Below are 21,301 nucleotides of genomic sequence, written 5' to 3'. Positions count from 1 at the left end.
CAAGGAAATTACTTGAAAAATTATTTTACAAAAGAAAGAAAAAGACGAAGTTGAAGACTTCTGAATTCTGTTAAGTTTCAAATATATCATTACGATACTTACAAATAGAAATTCCCTAGCTTTTTTTTCTCCCTATACAATTTTTGCTCACGAATCAAAGGCTTAATTACTTGTGAAAGGTATTTTAAAGCAGCACAACAAAACTGATGTTGTTCTAGGTTTCAAAGGTTTAAGAAGCTAATCAACCAGTTTTAAGGCTTTGGAAGGAAGTAATCTACAAGGAATGTGCTTACACACATGACCGCTGACGGATGATGTCACATTATGTGAGCCAGGTTCGATGTTTTTCAACCTTGCATTTTTTCCAGATCAACGTGGTGGCCCAATTCAAATAAATGATGGGGCTGTACTTTTTCCACGCAGTGCTGTTTTTCTTCTTAACACCGCCATTACCGTTAAAAACAATCCAGATGTCCCTTAAAACCTACTTCTTTCACCACAGCTGAAGCTCCATCATGCATTTTTATCTGTCATGGATTTCAAATATCTCATGCCAGACACTTTTTTTTCACTTCAGCTCGACTTCGTATTTTCTCTTTTTGTAAATCAAACCACAGATGCCTCCATAATGTTGCCTTTCCCTCACTTGTGCGTCGGCATTACTCCCCTGTTGTCACTCCCCTCAAGCACCAAGGATAAAAGACACTTTCACATGTAGTTCAGCACAAAGCACCGTGAGAAGGACAGAGGGTAAACATACGAGAAAGCATAAAAGCTAAACTGTCTGTTTTGTCACGTAAGACGCTGGTCTTTGTTGTCATGCCACAGGAAATTCTGGGAATGACAAATAAATATGGACGTGAAGGTGTCTACTTTGTACACAATCTCAAACAGCAGCAGACGCTCATTGAGTTCCTGCTGGTCCATGCACGTTGAACTGCAACTGCAAAAGTATCCTCGATCTTCTTCTTCCTCTCTCACAGTAGTCGTGGCGAGGAGTACAGGGGTCTGCTGGTGTTTGTGTCATCTCCAACAGGTTCTTCCTGTCCTTTCTTCCTCTCCCAGCACAGCTCAGTCATATCTATCTGGGAGACACAGGACGAGCTATTAATACCGTGGTTGTAAATCTTCCAAACACACACACACACACACACACGCAAACACTCCCCACTGTTTGCAGAGCATGTTCTCTTTGGAAACTATGTAAAAATAGCAAAGAGGCAGTTATCAGCTCCTGTGTGCATTCACAAAGGTAGACACAGCTATTTTTTCTGAATGCCCGAACATGCACGCACGTATGCATGCACACAAACAAATTCAAACCATAATAGCATGATTTAAAGAGCATAGTTAATAGGATTGCCTGGCAGTATCAGATGAGATGTAAACAGTATCTGTGACGTCTTTGATTTCATTGCCATTATAATGCCTTTTACTTTTCAACCACAGCACAGTTTATCCTCATACATTATGTATAAATGCTTTAGATGAACCAGATCTCTGTGAATATTGTTTTTGCAGATGGATTGGATAAATGTCAATTAACATAACATCATGTGATACAACTTCATGTACGTCTCTATATACATCAACATACTGTTACACTGGTAAAATAACTCAAAAATTACTTTTTGTTTCACATGGAACACAAACACCGTTCTAGGATACAAGTCCGGTGTTTGTGTGACCCATCCACTTCAAAGAATATCTTGGCTGTAGCAAGACCTTGGTGGTGTCTGCACATCAAGGATAAAAGTCTCTTCTCAAGAAGAGGATTGGCACAGGAACACAAAACCGAACTGGCATTATCAGCTATCTAACTAGACACACCAGCCTGTTCTCATTCCGAACTTGTAAAATACAATCATTTTGTCAGTGCTTTTGGCCAAAAGCGCTCTTTCACATCTGCATTAAATGCAACAGGATGCCATCAGGTGAGAACGCCTAGACAGAACCGGTCATGTCATTACTATAAGCCAGTGGACATCTCCTGCTGTGTCACTTGAGAACACAGCCAAATAGAATCGTTTTGCATCCACATGAAAAGCGGTAGGAGGACATCAGGATAAAATGTTGCTTGTAGTGATGTCATAAGGAGCAGTGGTGGGTGGGTCAAACAAACCACAGACTTTCATGCTGGAGCCCAGTGTTTGCTTCCCGTCTGAATGTAATAGTTTTTTTTTCTTTTTTCCCTTACCATCCAAAATGTTGCTGCCTAATTTTAACAATCTGTGGCAGCATGTGCATTTGTTGACGTCATGGGGTTGCTTGCTATGTGCTGTTGTTGCCTAAACATAACCACATGCAGCGTAATCTGACCATGTGGTTGTGGTGACTTTATAGTAGCAGCATCCGGGAATGTAAAGAGCATGCTACTTAACGGAAAAAGTTGGCTACTGCATAAAATGATTTTTAAAAAAGCTGTGTCACCCAAAATCTACTGGGAATTGTTAAACTAGTAGCATTTATAATTGTTACTTCAACATCTCTGTAACATTTTGTGAAACCAAGTGCAACACTATAAATTTCTTAATCCATCATTCCCATTGTCACGTTAGCACATGATGGCTGGTTTTTTATGGATTAGCCATTCATTTTAGCCAGTCACTCAACATGTTGCGCAACACGTTTGTTCCAGCATACCCTTTACTCTTCAGCCTTAAATTACGATTCTTTCACAGCTCCCTTTTATTCAACTGTATCTGCATATTACAACTCCCCATGAGCTTATTCAAATCAAATGGAAGTGGGTCAGATGCAAATTCATTCATTCAGTGACTATTCATCTGCTCCACAAGATTTATCCCCACTACTCAAATAGTAAATAAACAACTCACTCAATGTAATAAACACAAATGTATAATTATAGAATGCACAATAAATGCCATGCTAACAAGACCTCAATCTTACAACTGCCAGTATTAATATAACAATAATTAAAAGCAGATCAATAACAGCAACTTATATGCAATGAGATATTGTGAGAAAGGCAGCGCAAGCTATTAAATGGCAAGGAATGGTTATATTGAGTTTTTCTGCTGGATATATTTGAGACAGATTTAGCGCCTTGTTCTATTACTTTTTGTGTGGTTCCAGTCAGATCATCTCCAGGCTGAATACAGTCTGAATGCAATAAAAGAAACCTCAGAATTAATTTGCTGATTACTGCATGTTAATGAAGTCATCAGATGGTTTCTTTCTTTCAATATGTGCAAAAAAAAAAAAAAAAAAAAAAAAATACAATCAGTACTCTGGGCAAGAAAAAGGATGGTAAAATCAAAGGAAAAAGCTGATCTCCATAATATAACCTATGCCACTCATTTGAATAATTATATTTGTCTCCCAGTGTAATATTGCTTTTTTCATTTCATTTCTCTATTGCTGAGAAGCCCATTGAGACAGCAAAAAAAAAAAAGAAAAAGAAAGAAGGGATTCTTGATCATTATCATGAATGAAACAAGAAATGGCAAAGATCAATGAAACAGCGGCACAAAGTGCTAATGAGATGCTAAATGAAGTGGCCCTGTGAGGTGCTGCTGCTCGATATAATTGGCACCAATCTAATTTTTGGGTCTATACTTCTTTCAGCCTGATTTAAGTTACCTTGAATGAAGACACTCATAATGTATTTTTTAACACAGACAGGCAAATTCTTTGACATACACATTCCATTAGCAAACATGCAATATCATTGTGTAGTCACACCAATGTATTTATAAGAATAGCTCTACTTCTACAAAGACTTAGATGGGAAATGTCTCTGTGTGATTTCTTTAAAAAAAAATATGGAGAGAAGACAATGAGCAACACAACACCTAGCCAAAAAAACCCTCAATATTAGGAAAAAAAGAATTACAAGAAAATTTCCTGAAAATAAGCAAAAAAAAAAAAAGAAAAAAAAAATGAAGTAAAAAACAATAAAAAAAACAAACATGAAAATGACTTGAAAAGAGGGCAGAGAATTTGTATGCTTGTTTTTTTTTTCTGTAACTTAAGTATATTTATGATGATTATGTATACAGTTTTCTGAACATTTTTCTAGTTTTTGCTGAATTTCCAATTAATTAATCTTCAATAAAACCAAACACAGAAATTACACTTTTTACAGGGGTTATTACTGGATCTGCAGGAAGTTACTGCCAACTACGAAGCAATAATCCGGCATCCTTGTCGTGGGTGTATTAAGACAGCTAGATGTGACACTGCCACTCAGACTTCTTGCCAGTCAAGCGCAGTAGTCACTCCACTCAACACTACAACAGAAGAATCCCTTGGAACCCAGACATATTTTCCCCAAAGATCACCATTAGACATCTGTTAAACTGTCTGACTTGCGTCAGTTGTTACTCTTTATATTATGGATTTTTTAATTCATAAAGATTATACATTTGCAAAGCTTTTCCAGAGCCGGAAAGCAATTTTATGTGCATGACGCATGGACTTATTATAGGAAATGGATACTGGACTCAAGAATGGTGCGCTGTAGCCTTGGGTAGTGTCTTTTTTTCATACCTTCATCATGTCTTTAAATTTCACCAGGGTGTACGGTTTATGACGGCATTGGATCAAGGATACTTTATTTTCCTCTGACCATGAAAACATTAAAAGAACGAAATGCAGTACTCAGATTTCAGATCCCAGTGTAATAATAGCATCATGTACTCAATTTCACATAACATAAATAAACTGATACCTATGAAAATAAATATGAGCAATATAAAACCAATAAAAATGCATTGGAATAAAATCAATAGATGAGCACTGTAAGGTGTCACTGCAAGTTTTCTCAGCTTTTTTCAATCTAAAAATGAATTAGATTTGCCTTGAGGTGATATTTCAGGCTTCAGGTACTCCTTAACTACTACCTACTTAACACATTATTTTGACAACTCTAATCGAAACGTATCAAAAATGCCAGGTATCCTAGTTTTACAAAGAAAACAACTTAGGAGCAAAAGTCTTGAGTAGGCTACTGATTTCACTGTAATTTCTTGTTCATACCGATATTTTAAATTTAAACAAGAAATGAAGAGTGTGTCCGTTAGAGAGAGTCTGTTAGCGTGAGCACATCTTGCTCTCGTCACTCTTTCCACATGGAGTTTACAGGACTCCATCAATGGAACATCCAGCACCCCTCAGCCCTGTAAATGTGAGAGCTCTATCATTAAAAGATACAAAACACCCACACATGCACACGCAAAACTTGGCACACAACAGGGGCACTCAAGACTGCTCTGCAGTGCTGTTTCAATTGGCATGAAAAATACCCAAAGAGAGAATCTACATGCATATTTTCATTAAACATCTAATGCTTATCTAATGCATACCGCCGCAATCACAGCTGCAGCTCACATATTTAGGCTTGACGATTACTTTAATGATTAAATCTAATACTGCTGTAATTTATGCCGAACCTTTAAAACTTCTGCAGTGAGGCTGTCTTGATCAGTCTGGGTTTGAAAATGTTTAACTTTCCATTGGATAAAATCAACTTTCCCACCATCACGTCATTTTGCACCCACTCAGCACATTGCTTTAAAGTGTGTGAACGTACGGTTAGCAGTGTACCCACTGCATTTAACTTTTTACATGGGTCAAAGTCATCTTTGGCTTATAGGATAAAGTACAAATATGAGTATATTTTTAAATTTCAGTTGATCAGATAGTTCACTTAGAAGCGCACAGGTCAGTAACTAATATACAAAATGTAATTACTGAAGCATTTTGTTGGTTACACCTGCAAAGGTTTTCTTATCGATGCTATGCATCTGTGTTTGCACGTTATCAGCTGTGACACTTTAATTTTCATGTCATCTGATCTTAATCAAGACTCAGAGTGATATTTTGATGCATAGTTTCCCTCAGAGGCAATTTCCTTCACATTCCCCTCTAGAATTTGATGATTTAACTTTTTTGTGTTTAAAGTTGTTGTTTTTTTTTCCAAGAATGACATGTAAGATTGAGGTTATAACAGAGTGCAGCCTGAGGACACATGGACACATTGTAAGAAAAAGATTGATTTTTTTTTTTGTCACACTATGTCAGACTCAATGCATGTTATGGTTCTTGTGAGTTAAATTCACATTATGTAGGCTTGTACATACAAGTCAGCTCAAAGTATTACAGAGCTTAGATACCTCAATTGTACTGCCAGACAGAAATGTCTGATTTTTTTTTTTTTTTTTTGCCTGTATTTCATTCAGTTGTTATATTTTTCCTTCCAGTGGCGTTTTTAAAATTCTGACTTTCTAATTTATGGTTAAGATTAGGGAAGATTGTGGTTGTGTCAAAAAAAAAGGAAAAATAAAACTATTAAGATTTGGTCAATGTTGGATAAGGTTAAGAACATCCACACTCATACTGTCTGCCTCGATACACTATGTTCTGAATGTAGATTATGATGTGCAGAGTCGTCCAATATTTACATTGTAATGCACACTATAATGGGCTGCACACATGCACTGATAAAGCCCTCAAAATAGCACATTAGCACCTTGTACTGTGCACTTTTGACCTGCTCTGCTATATCTTAGGAACTATGACACTTTGCCCCACTGCAACTTTTACCCTATTTGGGCACAGTAAAGTTCATAGCATATCACCAAAATATTAAGCATGAGCCACAAGGTGTTTTTCATACAAATATAAGTCAGTGTTAGTGCAGAAGATGCAGACTATGCATGAAAAGAGTTAAGCTTTTTCATAGTTTATGGTTTTAAGCTTATAATTCAACAGCAACTTTGCAGGCATTTTAACCTTCCAATTTCAGTTAGTCATGTTGATATGCGCATCTGTAATGGTAGCTGGAAATTATTGTTAAATCTCTAGCAAGTCTTGTTATGTACAAAGCCTATCAAGTCTGTACTTAGTGTCATATTGATTTGGTGAATACTTTCTTTTATGGGTTGTAAGGTTACTTTTTCATAACAAGTATGGTTGATTTTGAGTCTGGTGCTTTCAGTTTCTCTTGCCGTCTTTCTCTGTGCACTTTCTTTTAGGAGTGAGGGAAAAAGAGTTTAACATAAGTATTGTAATTTCTTCTTTTTCCAGTGTTTTAAAACCATTTTTTCAATGCCTTAATTAAGTACATTTAAATGCGAAGGTGGAAAGAAGTTGCCACTTTTATTACGGCACTCTATGAGTGATGTCACATCCGTTTCAAGAAAAACAAAGGAGAACATTGCTGAGGGCACAAGGACAGTCCATTAGCTTAATGATGATAAATCATAATATTGAATAGCAACACTTAAAAATTGCAAAAAAATATTGAATCAGCACCAAAATATTGCGATAGTATCAAATTGGGAAGTAAGCATATCATCCCATAGTGTCTGTATGGTCTCCCATTGGTTGTTTCTCTTGATTGACGACTGAAAACATATTTAAGCAGCATCTTCTATCTGCTCCATACCACAAACTTTGATGAACACATAAATGTCTTCCTCTGAATGATATCCTTGTTATTAATAACTTTATTAATAACTTCTCATCTATTTCCAATCCAAGGCCATGTAGGCGAGTTATCTAAGCAATAATGAAAAGGCAAGCCCCTTATACTTGGGAGCAGCCATGTATGAGGGATTTCTGGGAGGTGATAGTCCATGATTTCACACAGGAACTGTGGATTCAAAACTTCCGGATAATCCGCTCAGCTTTTTTTTTAAGTTATATGACGCAATAATATGTCTGATGTTTTGACTGCTTTACCAGCTCATAGCATGTACTAGGGAATGCAGACTCCAAACTGCCCTTACCACCCTTGTCTTTGCAGCATCATATCTCAGTCAAAGAAGTAGAATAGATGAATCCTCACTTCCCTTATCAACAACAAGTGGGAATATATCTGGGGCTATTTGATGATAGTGTGCTAGCTCAGGCCTATAAGAGCACATTTATGTGTGGTTATCTTCCTTTAGTGCGTTATTATTGATGCAGCTTATAGTAATGGAGTCATGTTCTTTGCTGTTTGAATAGCAGTGGGCAAAAAATAGAAACTGAATGACTCTGCTCCCCCCGGCCCTCAGTCCAGCTGTTCATTGGCCACCTGTTGACTTGAGATTGCTATGCGTTTGGCTGAGAACCCTGTCATTAATGTCTCTCCTTCATTACCCCATCTCATTTTTGCCACTGTCCTGTTCCATCAGACCTCCCTTGCACTGTCAGCGACAGCCAAACCACCTTACAGCCCACTTGGCAGCAGCCGTCAGGCGGCGAGTTGCGTATTTGCCCCTCTTTGCCAAGGGCTCATCATCAAGAGCTCATCAGAGACCTTGAGTGGATCTCAATATGCTGAGGAAGTCAGGGTTCATCGAGAGAGTTTCCTATGCCATTACCTGAACCTCCACAGATGTTAAAAGAAGCAACCCTCACTTTGATTGCTTAAACATGGGGCATCTTTACAAATTTATAATGATATTTAGAGTCTTGGGAGAAGTGTTGAGCTTCCAGGATTCAGTTGACTGCAAAGTGAAGCATGTTAGCAGCGCAGTGGCTCCTCCACAGCACAGCAAGCAGAAAGATTAACAGAGTAATTATTGTGGTTATCAGAGCTGTTATTGTTTTAATTTTACACACCCTGGAACACATTCAACCTAGGTGGCAGCCAATTTAAATCGGGAATAAATTACTCTACTTTCGAATTAAAAATGCTTTACCCCTTTGAAACCTGGAGTGACATCAAATTTCTTGTGCTGCTTTCAAAGGCCTTTCACAAGAACATAACTTTTTCATTCTGAAAAAAAATGCTAGATTTTATTTTTTTTCCCAAAAAATCATGGAAATGAAGGCAACATGGTAATGCATAAGCAACTTGGTAAGAAATGTTGCACAAATTGTAAGAAATTTATAGATTTAGAAGAATATACATATTGAAGAAAATGTGTCTGGGGAAAACAAAAAAACTGTGAAAATTAGAACTATAACTAATTACTTGCCTTTTGTATTTTTTTTTCATTATTTTGATGTTTATTTTTGGGTAATTCCTTCTCAAGCTGCCCATTACCTTCTTCCCATGTTTTTGAAAGAAATTAAGCCAATCTGCTCCTGTTTCAAAGGGTTAATAGGTGCAGAGTTAAATAACATGTATGGGCCTGTGTGTTATGTTGGCTGAATATCTTTGTAAAGCATGGGTTAAAAGTTTGTGTTCCAGTTCTTGCAGCATGAAGGCTTGTGTGTCACTGTTTCTGGCTCCCAAGCTTTTACGGTTTCTGCTTCCCGCTCGCTGCCTCTCTGGCAGGACATACAGACCTGGCTTATCCCACCTGGCTTAACATTCTGGCTGGTTCTTATCTTGAGCTTGCAGCACTGCAGGCCTCATCCGCACATGCAATTACACCAATACACACAGACCACTAATAATGAGTGTGTGTTGATATTGGGTGTGTGCACATATGTGCCTCTGTTTACGCCTATATGCTTTTATTCAGTCTTTTATTTACCTTAATTCATATTCAAATTATCCACCCCGTGAAAACTTAATTTCCAACAGCTTTTAAAAGACATTTTGACTATCTTACTATTACCAGATACTCGCAAAAAATTGTGTCATTTCAATTTTAACTTCATAAATTGGAAATGGAAGCATATAGCATTTACTCTACATTTTATCTTAATGACAGTGTTTCCTTGTTTATTTCAGTATGCTAGTTATTTTCTTTAAAAAAAAAAAAAAAAAAAAAAAAAAAACAGGGCACCAGACAGATATCTCATTACAAAAACAGCAGGAAAGTCAAATGTTCAAGCAGCTCTGGGAAGCTGTGTCGGCATTTGTGCTGCAGAGGATTCAAATTCCAACTCCCAAGATTTTCGTGAAATCAAACATCATTTTTGATACAATTTGTGGACTTTGTTTTATCAGCAAAATCCATTCTATATATCTACATTCTGCAATTAGCTTTCTATTTAGTACTGCAGGCTGGTTATCTTTATTAGTGGCGGAGCCTGCCAGTCCTTCTCTGGATACAAATTGACTTGCACAGACAGGAATTCAGCGTATCAGAGCTGTAGCCACTGCTAATGCACGCCAAACATCTCTATTTCACAATAAAAACATTCAACTGGCAAAGCATGGAGGGGATTTCATTGTTAAATAGTCACATCAAAAATAATTATATTAAGCAATTAGTGACTAACTTCTAAAAACGATGTGTGTTTGGTTGACTGCACCGTAACACCAGTATTCAGTTGTGTTTCTGACAAAGTAATATATCAATAAGTGTTTGCAACGTCATTAAATTACACTTGCTATTACTATAGTTACCACTGATGTTGTCAAAAAAAAAACAAGGACTGAAATTTAAAGGATTAGTTACCATGATGTCGCACTAACAACAATCACTTCTGGGAAGATAACTGACAAATGAATTTAATTGCATAAATATTTGAAAACAAACTGTTTTTAAACTTTTAAACAGAAACCATACTGTTTAAAAATAAAAAGTTAAACTCGTTGCTCTGACCCATATGACATTGACTGCAATAAAAAGCCACCTAAAAAAAACAACCTAAAAAAATCAAAATCTGTTTAAGTATTCACAATATTTAGAATATTTTCAAGACTTTACCTTTTGAGGCAGCTATAGATCAGCAACTAACATGTTCTGCTACTGGCTCCAAAACCAAGATTGCAACAGCCAAAATGCCTAATTCAAGGCTTCAAAATGGTAGTCCATTAACCAATAGGTGATGTCATAGTGGCCATTATTTTCTATTAGTCTATAGGCTATTGTGCATCCCCATGCACAGACAAAATTGCCAGAGTATTATACCGACTAACTTTTCAAAGCTCTGCAAAGATGCCCAAATAGCATTAAATAAAAACATATACGACATATTTAACAGCTGATTACGTATTATTTTGTTCTCATTTACAGAGAAATATCTGCATCATTCTATGTACAACGGTTTAAAGTATCACAAAAACTGACAGTATTAGAAATGCTATTAATGATGGCTTCCTTGCAAATACTGTATTCCTCTGCAACGTCTCTTTAAATGGTATCTTTTGACCAAATCAAGATAAAAGCATTTGATGATGGAAATTTACAGCCCACAGTAAACTGGATGAAAGGCACCCTGCTGTAGCAAAAGTGCTCTATCATTATGCAAGCAACAGAGTGCACCATAACCAAATACTGTATAAATGATATGGCTGCTTTATTTGTTTCCACCCTATATGCTTTTATGAAGTGACTTATCAGTATCAAGTCGGTTGACAGTGTCAAGTCAACCTTGCCTTGAACAAAATATATCTATACCAAACCTGTGAAATTGTGTGCTCATTGAATAAAGTAAGAATTATGATACACTCCCACAATGTTTAGTCTTTAGCTTCTATAATGTCATACAGAGGTTTTGTCTTTGTGCAGTGCAGCTATATATGTCTATTTGAGTACATGTTCCAAGGTCTTCTCGTGAGACTCAAGTCACGAACTGGAGAGGTATTATAATGTCTCTTCCATGAGCCTGAACAGTTCTTAAAGTAGCAGTAAAGATCAGAAGAACCTTTCCACATGTCTCCATCTGCCTGGGTGCTTTTACAAGATGCCACAGTGCGGCTGAGGTTTTGTTCTCCAAGAGAACAAAGGGAGGTACGGAAAGGTCGTTGGCAAAGCTTGCTTTTAAAAGGAGAAGAGAAAGAAAATTGTAATAATGCCAGCATCCCAGGAAGACAGGACAGAGCTGGGAGTCTTCTCACACAGGGGATACGTCAAAGAGAAACCCTCGACGTCGCAACGAGGGCCACCCTTTGATCCCTTCACATATTTTAATGTCACTTGATCAAACTCTGGCATATCAACAGGGGATCTCAACACACGTCCGTCTGTAAGAATTCAAAGATTTCTTAGACTTTGTTTTCGCTCTTTTAATGTACTATGTGTCCCAGAGCAGAACCGGGAATCAAAGAAAGTTTGACGAGCGTATAGCTCAACAGTTAATGAGACTTCCTATAGAGCTGCAAATGAACTTTATCACGTTAGTGTAAGTCTATACCAACAATTTATTATTATTACTACTACTATTATGTAAAAGTATTGCTTTTAATCACTCTATAAGGCTGTGTTCCTGTCGCTAAACAGTGGCAAAAAGTTGTAATTTCAGACACAAATGTGTGGGGAAGGTGGAGAGGATCGTGCCTTTCACTGTCCTAGGAAACGCAAATAGAGTGCCCCAGGAATGAGTCCTAAAACTCACACATGAGCATTTCAGCACCTCTTGTTCCCTCGTCTTGAATTCAATAAGCTTTTTGAACAAGTTTTTGGTTAGATGCCTGAAATAAGGTCTGAGGTTACATAAGCTGAAGAGACATTAAAGGTTAGTTCTGTGACATTAAATGTGCCCGTAAATGCCCCTGTCTTTAAAAAGACAGTGGCCAACAAGTTGCTAAATGAAAGTACAGAACATCACCATGACCTATAAGTAGCCTTTTACTTTCGGCAATTGCATTTAGGCTTGAAAAATCACAATAGTGGTGTTCATTTGTTAAGATTATCTTGTTAAACAATATGCCCGAGTATCATAAACATTTCCTTGCAACAGAGCTTATTTTCTGCAATAATCCAAAATCCAACGTGACGCTTACTTTTGCATTTACCTACAGAAAAACAGGAAAGACAGGAATTGAAACAAGAAGAAACATGAATGTCTTCTGGTACGGTATCGAAGTCTAGAACACTTGTCTTAATAAAATCAAATGTTAACTTCTGACATGCTAAGATGTAGTTTAAAAGAAAGTAGTAAAAAGTCATTAAGTCAGCAAATTGACTGGATAAAATTTCTAGCTAGCTAGCATTTATGTTAGTCATTATAGTTGGCTGAACAAGTAGGCTTATATTAGGTGCAAGGCTTTAGCAGCCCAACCACTGAGTATTTAATTGTAAATCTTACCTTTTGTTTGTATGACATATTTCTACATTCAAATGTTACATTGGCTCATTTAAAACCTGCAGTTGCTCAATGTGCATTAGGTCGTCGCTAACTTTGCCTGCGTGGAAATGTATGCGGTGCAGGTAGCATACAGAGGGTTTTTTTAGAGCTTTGAGTGTCTAATGAGTGGTGAGTGTGAACCAAAACAGTAAAGTTGAGGGCCGTAAACCAAAATAATGAGCTGAAAGATTCCATTAAGCTCCATTAAGAAGAGGGGTACTTAGTCAAGTAACGATTCTTTGTGGGTTTAGTGCTGCAGGTTACCCTTTTCACGAATAAGTAATGTTGTGATCAATTGTTAATATAAATATATTTTTTTGTAGATTTTTTAAATTTTTGTTTAGTGAGGATTTGAGGTTCTGTTTAGGCGCTAAGACTTGGATTATCATTGTGATTAGGAAAATGGGAGTAATTGATTATCTGAAGTTGGCATATTACTGCACTGTGTGTAGTCGTAGTAAAATAATACAGTAGAAACCATTGCTTAGTCCACAAAAACATAGATGGAGTAAACTTGATGGATTTGATAACACTATTAAGAATTAGAATCCAGAGTTTCACCTACATTCATTTATTTGTGGCAGCCCACCATGATTAAAACAATTGTCCCCTTAAATAATTTTTTTTGTGTTTGGAGCTGACAAATCATCATATTCATTTGGTTTTGCATTGCACCTCTCGGAGTGCAGAGCATACTCTTAGCACAGATGGAGCAGCAGAATGCCAGGTGCAGTTAAGGTGAAACTTATCTATTTATTCTGCTGGGTTGAAAAGTTTGCATTCACTCACAGCAGCTGCTCCTCTCATCCATCGATCTGATCTGATCGTCTCTGAACTGATCAACAGATCAAAAATCCACCCAGCAAGTCACTAACTGCTGCTGAGGGGGAACAAAAGAAACTCACGGCGAGCTCATTCTGTACTGTGCAGAAACTACTCAAATTTAGAGAGGGGACACAGAATAATACAAGGCGGCACAAATACATAAAAAAAAGACCCCCAGGTCTCCCTCATTGTGACCTAGCTCTGTACGAAACAAATAAGTATGGCATCATAACACTTGTTTTTTTTTTATTATTGGTGACTTGAGGTTTTGTAAATTTTATCACCCCCTCTGCCTTACATGTGTCCATATTGCCACCCTCACACCTCTGCCTTGTCCTTTATGTTCCCCTACAACTCTTCTCACACCCACTTCTCCTGGATTTCAGAAGAGTCATGCAGTAAGCGATGAAAGGCTAAAACTAAGATTATCCCTTCTCTTTAGAGTCTTGGAATCGAATATCACATTTGGCGCTCTTGACCTCTTAATCCCCTTGTTTAAAAGCAGGGGAGCGTTTGAAAGATTGCCGTTGTGTTCGTCTACGTCTGTCTCCACGGCACTACCACACTGTGCGGCCTACTGCTGAGTAACTCACAACTTGACGTGACTGCGCTTATAGTGCCTCAAATCTCAGGATTTACTGGTGATTCATCCTTGTTGCTCCCAAAAAATTTGATAAGCCTGGCTAACCACCATCGAAGCAAGCCAGCCACGGTACGAAATTGGAAGGGAGCTTTTCCCTGTTCCCCTCTTGTCTCCTCCGTTCACTGTTCTTTTTCCACACCTGTTGAACAACTGCTCTTTGTGATTTCACTTTTGGGAGATCAGAGGTTGGGTTTATTGCTCCTCTTTTATTCCCTCTCCGTCTTTGCTCTCTCATACACACTCTTCCCTGTGCGTGTGTCTTCATTTCATGGCTTTCCCCTTGGCTATTTGTGTCAAGGTGGGAGGATATAGCATGGATATCTTTATATCCCCGTGTCACATTTCACTCGAGTAAAAGCAAGGAAGTCTGGATGAGGCTTGGCTGCATGGTACGACTACTTCAGACACCTTGATCTGCTTTCAGAACAACTCAGGCCTAATTTCCAGGAATCATGCTCTGGTTATTTCTGATCAAACAGCCAGCTGAATTGCAACACTAACTCACAAATTGTGCTGATCACAGTCTTCCATTCATTTTTTTCCATCAGCGTTGTTGGATTCTGACGAACCCTTTGGAATGCTTTCTGCTCCTCTGGGGCTGCAGACTAATGGGCGCTGATTGAGCTGAGGTTTTAATACTCCACAATGTGCAGAGGCATTGGTGACAAAAGCAGCAGCGGCAGCATTAACAATTGGAAGCAGAAGTGCCGGATACAGGAGGATAAATGGAAAGCTACGGGGCACCAGTGATTGTGTTTGCTCTGTCGCTGGCTTTTGTCAGGATTACAGTGAAATTGTTCACATGTTGTGGAGAAAATCCCTTCCAAATTCTGTTTACTTAACAATATTACCATCCTTAGGGGGAATTAGTGTTTTGTGTTGTTTTTTTTTTTTTTTTATTTCAATTTAATTGCATTCATTTGACCCTGATTTGATATTTGGGGAATTTATCGCCTATTAATTTTGACTGGCTTCAAGCTGTAATTAGTTTTGAGATATGGCCAATTAGGGAAGGGTCCTTGAGGAATCATTTTCAATGGTGTAATAAGATAAGATACACTTTGTCACTATTGTCCTACATATGTACTTAATTTGTTATGACTCCAAGCTGCTTAAACACACTCGCCAGAAGCATCCTGTGGCGGACCTAGCATATTCGGTGCCCAAGGCAAGTTTATGTTGACTTCCCCAACCCCTTTGATTATTATTTTTATTGTTTTTTATATGTATTGCATCTATCAGAAACAAAATAAAGAGAAAATGAGAAATCACCACAAATACGCAACTTAGCAAGCAAACATTAATAATAAAAAGCAAAGAATAAAAGAATGCGGTATGGGCAAATTTGCAAAATTACAAACAAGAGACAATAGGAAATTAACACAAATAAACAGTTATTACAACAATAATAAAAAGCAAAACACAATAACAAGATAAAGCAAACAAAAGACAAACATTCATGCAAATTTGTATTGTTTTAATCTTTTTTGATTTCTTATTTCTTTTTTTGTACTATGTAATTTTTACTGCAATTTTGCAAGTGTCCTAGATTGCTGCCAATATTGCCCATAGGAAGATCTGCCCCTGGCAACATTAGAATGCACACACACACACACACACACACACACACACACACACACAATACCATAGATCATACATTCATGCACTCGTGCATAAACATGCTCAAATTGACATGTTTGATGTTGTGGAGCATGTTTGTGTACTTAAAAGATTCTCTTTGAGTGAAGTTCTTCCATTATGCACTGTAGAGTTATGCACTGCTCTCACCTCTCTAGCATACCATAGGCTTTATGGGTTTTCTTATAATACAAAAACCAAGGACAATTTTCATCATTTCTTCTTTCTGTGTCCGTCTTGCTCCTGCTTGTGATGGCTCTAATGGAACAAAGCTGCTGAGCCAGCATGTGAGCAATTTCCATTACTCTAAAAGCTTAACTCCAGGATGAATTATATATAACATGGTCAGTAAGATAAACGGAGAGAAATGGGTGCAATGTATTTTTCAAACGTTATTCCAATGCATGAATTTTGCACTAAGTGTTAAATGGTACTGTTTGTGAACAATGAATCCTCATTGAATAGTTCGTATATCCTCTGAATATGGATACACAACAATTAGTAGGACACCATACAAATAGGGGCCCCATGATTTACATCCTTATCATAAATTGATGTTACGGTATGACTCAAAGTTAACTCAAAGTCCTCTGTGGGAAAGTCCTGTGTTTTTTGTCCCATCAACCACCCCAACCTCCCTACACACAGACCTCTGGAGATCGCTTCCTTTTTGACTCTCAACACCTCATTGATCACATGACTGAAGCCACCCAAAATTCTTGGGTTATGCCTAATTTCCTTAACTACATCAACAAAACATCACAATAAGTGGATCCAGGCCTGTATTCATCAGGTCAGAGGTTTTCAGAGGTTAGTACCGGCAACACGGAAGAGGAGAAGCTAATTTTGGAGGTAGAAAATCACAAAATTATTTAGGACACCACATATCCTTTTATAAGGACAACTATAGAAAGGAAATGGCGTGGAGCAACTTATTGGGAGTTATAGGATGAATTCATTATAATAAATCCACGGAGTGAATGGAGTTATTACTTCTTCTTCTGTACCGATATTATGTGCGTGATTCTGTAATTACCGTGGGAACTCCTCGGTCTTGCCATTCCAGCTGATCTGCTGGTGCTGCGCCGTGCTGGACTCAAAACGCAACTGGTGGGGATTGACGGATGAAGGAGCACAGAGCAAAATGGCAGCAGAGCCGTAACACAACGCACATGCAAGCGGTGGAAATCCGGAGTTGCACATAATTTACTGGCTCATGATTAAGTGGAATATGTACAGATTTGGCTGCTTTACGTTTTGTAGGAAAACATTGGGGCAGTTGACTAGAACAGCCCGATTTTAAATACTCTATAATTAAGGTGGTGTATGAAATATGTTTGAGACCCAGACATAACAAAGTGGCTGTTTTTGCTTAGTTTCTGGTGGCTTTTTAGTCACAAAACATATATCTTTTTTGGCAACCTGATGCTGTTTTTACACAAAAGATTGTGCCACAAGAGCAGTTTTTTTTTTTTTTTTTTTTTTTTTTTTTTTTTTCCTTTGCTACATTTTTTTTCCCTGGATAGTACCACATCAAGTGCTTGTTTTTTAAGTCTGAGTAATAACTGATTGCTGTGATTGTGGCACCAAAACAGTATAATTACAGCCATACCAAAATTTTTTCCTAATTCCTAATTTTGATGTGGAGGGTCCATGTTTTTTTGTGTTAATGTATCTGACATCCATGTGAATAAATTTGGATTCAATATCCACTCTAATCACGTTATATCTGAACTAATAAAAGAGGAAAATCTTTCTTTAACCTGAGAACATCTAAAATATACACTGCCGCCCTTTTTGTTTGCGGCTGCTTGTCAGTTGGGAGCATTGTGCTGCTGTGTTTAGGTCTGTTTGGGTCAACCACATTCTTGATCGACGTAAGTATCCTGGAAGCTATTTTGGTCCTGTTCTGACTGTCCTCCACTGCACTTTTTCCTTTTATTAAAAATATTAATGTATGTTGGCTTGGGGTTGCTTTTTCGCTGGCTGTGGAAAGAGTCCTCATCTTCACTTTTCTGGGAAATTCCATCACAGAAGGCCTCGCCTGGGCAGTTGTAGGTTGTTGTTTTTGCCATATAACTATGTCTCTATTTTCTGAGAAGGCAATGGAGAGCCAACTTCCCCCAAAAGCTGCTTGTCAACTAAAGGCACAACAGAAAGTATCCTGCATGACAGACTGGTACAGGAGATACACCAAAACTTGCAAAAAAACAAAACAAAAAAACCCTCCAGTGTTCTGTGAAAACAGCATACAACATTGCTGGCACTGAGCTACCATCACCACAACATCTTTACAGCTCTTGCTGTGAAGGGAGGGCTAAGCTATTAAAGATATCTCACACCCCTGACAGTGTCTGTTTAACCCTTTAAAACCTGGAGTGACTTCACTTTTCCTGAGCTGCTTTCAGCCACCCTTTACAAGTATTTAAACCTTCTTTAAAAAACATGAGGAAAAGGGTAATGAGCAACTTGGAGAGAAATGTTAGAACTATATATATTTTATACTTTCAGAATTTCTTTTAGCACTTTTTCTATTTTTTATTTTATTGAACTTTTTCTTTTTAATTGTATTGTTTTGTTTCGAGTTTTATTTATCTATTTTTAAAATTTATATTCAGGTACTTTTCTTGTACTTTTTTACTCATTTCTGGTTAAGTTAGTCCTTCTTGCCACATTTTCCACATTTTTGAAAGAAAACAAACCAGTTCCCTAAGGTTTCTCTCAGGGTTATGCTCCTTGCATTATGCAGGTACTTCATTACTTTTTGGAGCAGTCTACAATAGAAGAAATGCATATTGAAATGAAGAAAAATGAGACAAAAAATTACTTTAATCACCAAAACTGTGCTGGTTTAGGTTATTGGAATTTGGTAATGAAAACAAATAATTTGAACAAGCTGTAGCAGTGATAGTAGTAGTAGTAGTAGACTCAAAAACAAATTTTACTGCTCTGCTCTTATCTAATCACAGTTTTGGCTCTTTGGGAAGCCAATCAAGCCGTTCCTGAACTCTGTTGCTGGCCTGGACAGTCCACTACCAGGCTTTGGAGCACTTCCACCTTTTGTCTTAACCCGGTGCTCAAACAGATGCACAATCAGATACCAAAATTTGGCACAGATGGATATAATGTGCATTGCTACTCAGTAGTACTGAGTATGGAAAAACAAAACGATTAATCAAATATTTATTTTGAACAGCCAAATCTGATTCAACTGACATAATTCTGAGTCAGGTGCAGACCTAGTATTCTTTCTACCTGATGATGATTGATCTGAGCTCATTTATCTACAGTATGTTAGCATTGAATAGTCCTCAAATATAAATATAATCAGCTACATTCTAGATTTCCTCGTAACTATTTGTCAGTCTAGTTTTGTGGCACTCTGACTGAGAGCAGTTCTCTTCACAGTACTGAAAATGCTGAACATAAGTAAAAATTCCTCCATGCTGCACAGGATCAAGCTCTGACTCTCCACGGCTTTCACTGAAGGGAACAGAGCCGATGTTTGATTTGGTAACTAAAGGAAAATAAGTTCCTCATTCCGGAGGGTTTAGCCTCACCATCAACCCGTAATCACAGAGCTCATCCTGTGCATTCCACCCACCTGCTTTGACTGAACAACACAGCTGGCGATCAATTGCACTTCATGTGTAGCTGTAAGGTCTCGCAAGTAATTGCAGCCAGTTGTTTACCACATCTTTCATCAGTCTTGCACAGGTTGCAATTAATGTGAAATGTTCGGTCACATCTCACGTTATCCCTCCAGCATTTACTTTGGACACTTAGCGAAGAAAATATGTTTTTCCATACAATCCCTGTCTTTACTAGTTATCTCTACAGGAGTGCTTCCTATTTACTCACATGTTTCTGTGTATAATTGGCTTTTTTCCCCTTCAGCAAGTAATTATGTAAATAACTTTTACATTAAATTGCTGTCATACATGAAAATCCCCGCCTTTCAACCACTCTTCCTTCTTTGAGGTTCCCGGTAGATATAATGAAACAAATCAATGCCACCTTTGCAAGCCATATGAATTAATCACTTTTTTTGTGCATAAACTGATGGAATTTTCAGTGAATTATGTTGCCACATTAATGTATGTGTGGTGTGTGGCCTACATGTCCTGGAATTTGCAGATATGTATCCCTAATTAAGGTCTTTGTACCGGTGGCCTTGTTCTTGTACTGTAATATGCTCCTTGCTGATAACATTCCAGCTGTGCTGTGGTGATGAATGGAATGCTCCCTGTCAAAAACTTTCCAGCCTATCACGGAAGGGATTTGTGACTCAGAGGAAGTCTCTGAACAATGGAGGAAACATGCATTGCAAAATAACAGCGTCACAATAAATCAGAGAAGTGGCAGAACTAAGATTACTTCAGCTCACAACGTGCACACAACACTAACAGTGGATACATATTTTTGAACGTCAAAACCCCTGCAATATGACTTGTTTAACTATCAGGAGTTATCCACTCCATCCAGTGACATTTTGAAAGTCTAGAAGAGCCACAAGATTGAATCATTTTATCCCCATTCAAGTTAGAGGAGTGCTAAACTGGAAGATAGGCTTCCGGATGGTAAAAGTTAGCCACTCAGTCTCAAGAGTGCTGCTCTGTGAAATTATATATGCAGCAGTTGATCAATTTGGCTTCATGTGCCCCTAAGCAACTCTCATAGGAATTAATGGGTCACCACATTCAATGCTTTCTCCAGCTCTTTTAATACATCCATAATGTACCTACCAACAGCAGTCGAGCAACACTTTCTGCTAGGGTAAGGCAACACCACTTGGACAAACCCCATGCAGAAGTGCTATATACTGTAATACCACCCAGTTCTCATTATGAACTCATCAAATATTGCCATTTCAACAGTGCTTTTGCTGTATGATTATGACGCCACAAAACACATTTTACCTCTGCATGATATGCCCCTGGATGGCATCAGTTGAAAAGTGATCACGTTGTTATTATACAGCACCAGCTGGCCAGACGACACCTTTTGCATTAGCCTGATATGCGGATAGGTGGCATCAACTGAAAACGTGGCCAGACTGAACCTTTCATGTTGCACGATATGGCAGAGAACGGTGACAGGCCAAAACACTGCCGATAATGTAGTGATGTAAGGAGCACAAGGGTGCCTATAGGCTGAGTGGGAGCGTGGTGGATGGGTCCAACAAACCCCCTTACTTTCATGTGGGAATCCAGTGTTTGCTTCCCACCTGATGTTTTTTTTTCAACACCTTACCACATTGTCAACTTGGGA

General features: G+C 38.0%; 1 protein-coding gene across 1 annotated transcript in view; it reads right to left on the bottom strand.

Annotated features, from left to right (window-relative positions):
• Positions 1 to 314: 314 nt before the first annotated feature.
• LOC121958916 (urotensin-2 receptor) overlaps positions 315 to 21,301 on the bottom strand; it is a 59,679-nt gene continuing 38,692 nt past the window's right edge. Inside the window, exon 4 of the mRNA XM_042508097.1 lies at positions 315 to 1,085. The gene's annotated coding sequence lies outside the window, so the exon portion shown is untranslated. The remainder of the gene's footprint in view (positions 1,086 to 21,301) is intronic.

This window comes from Plectropomus leopardus, chromosome 19 (assembly GCF_008729295.1).
Source record: "Plectropomus leopardus isolate mb chromosome 19, YSFRI_Pleo_2.0, whole genome shotgun sequence".
Classification (NCBI taxonomy): Eukaryota; Metazoa; Chordata; class Actinopteri; order Perciformes; family Serranidae; genus Plectropomus; species Plectropomus leopardus.
Note: the sequence above shows the minus strand (reverse complement) of the source record. Positions and strands in the feature narration are given on the sequence as shown.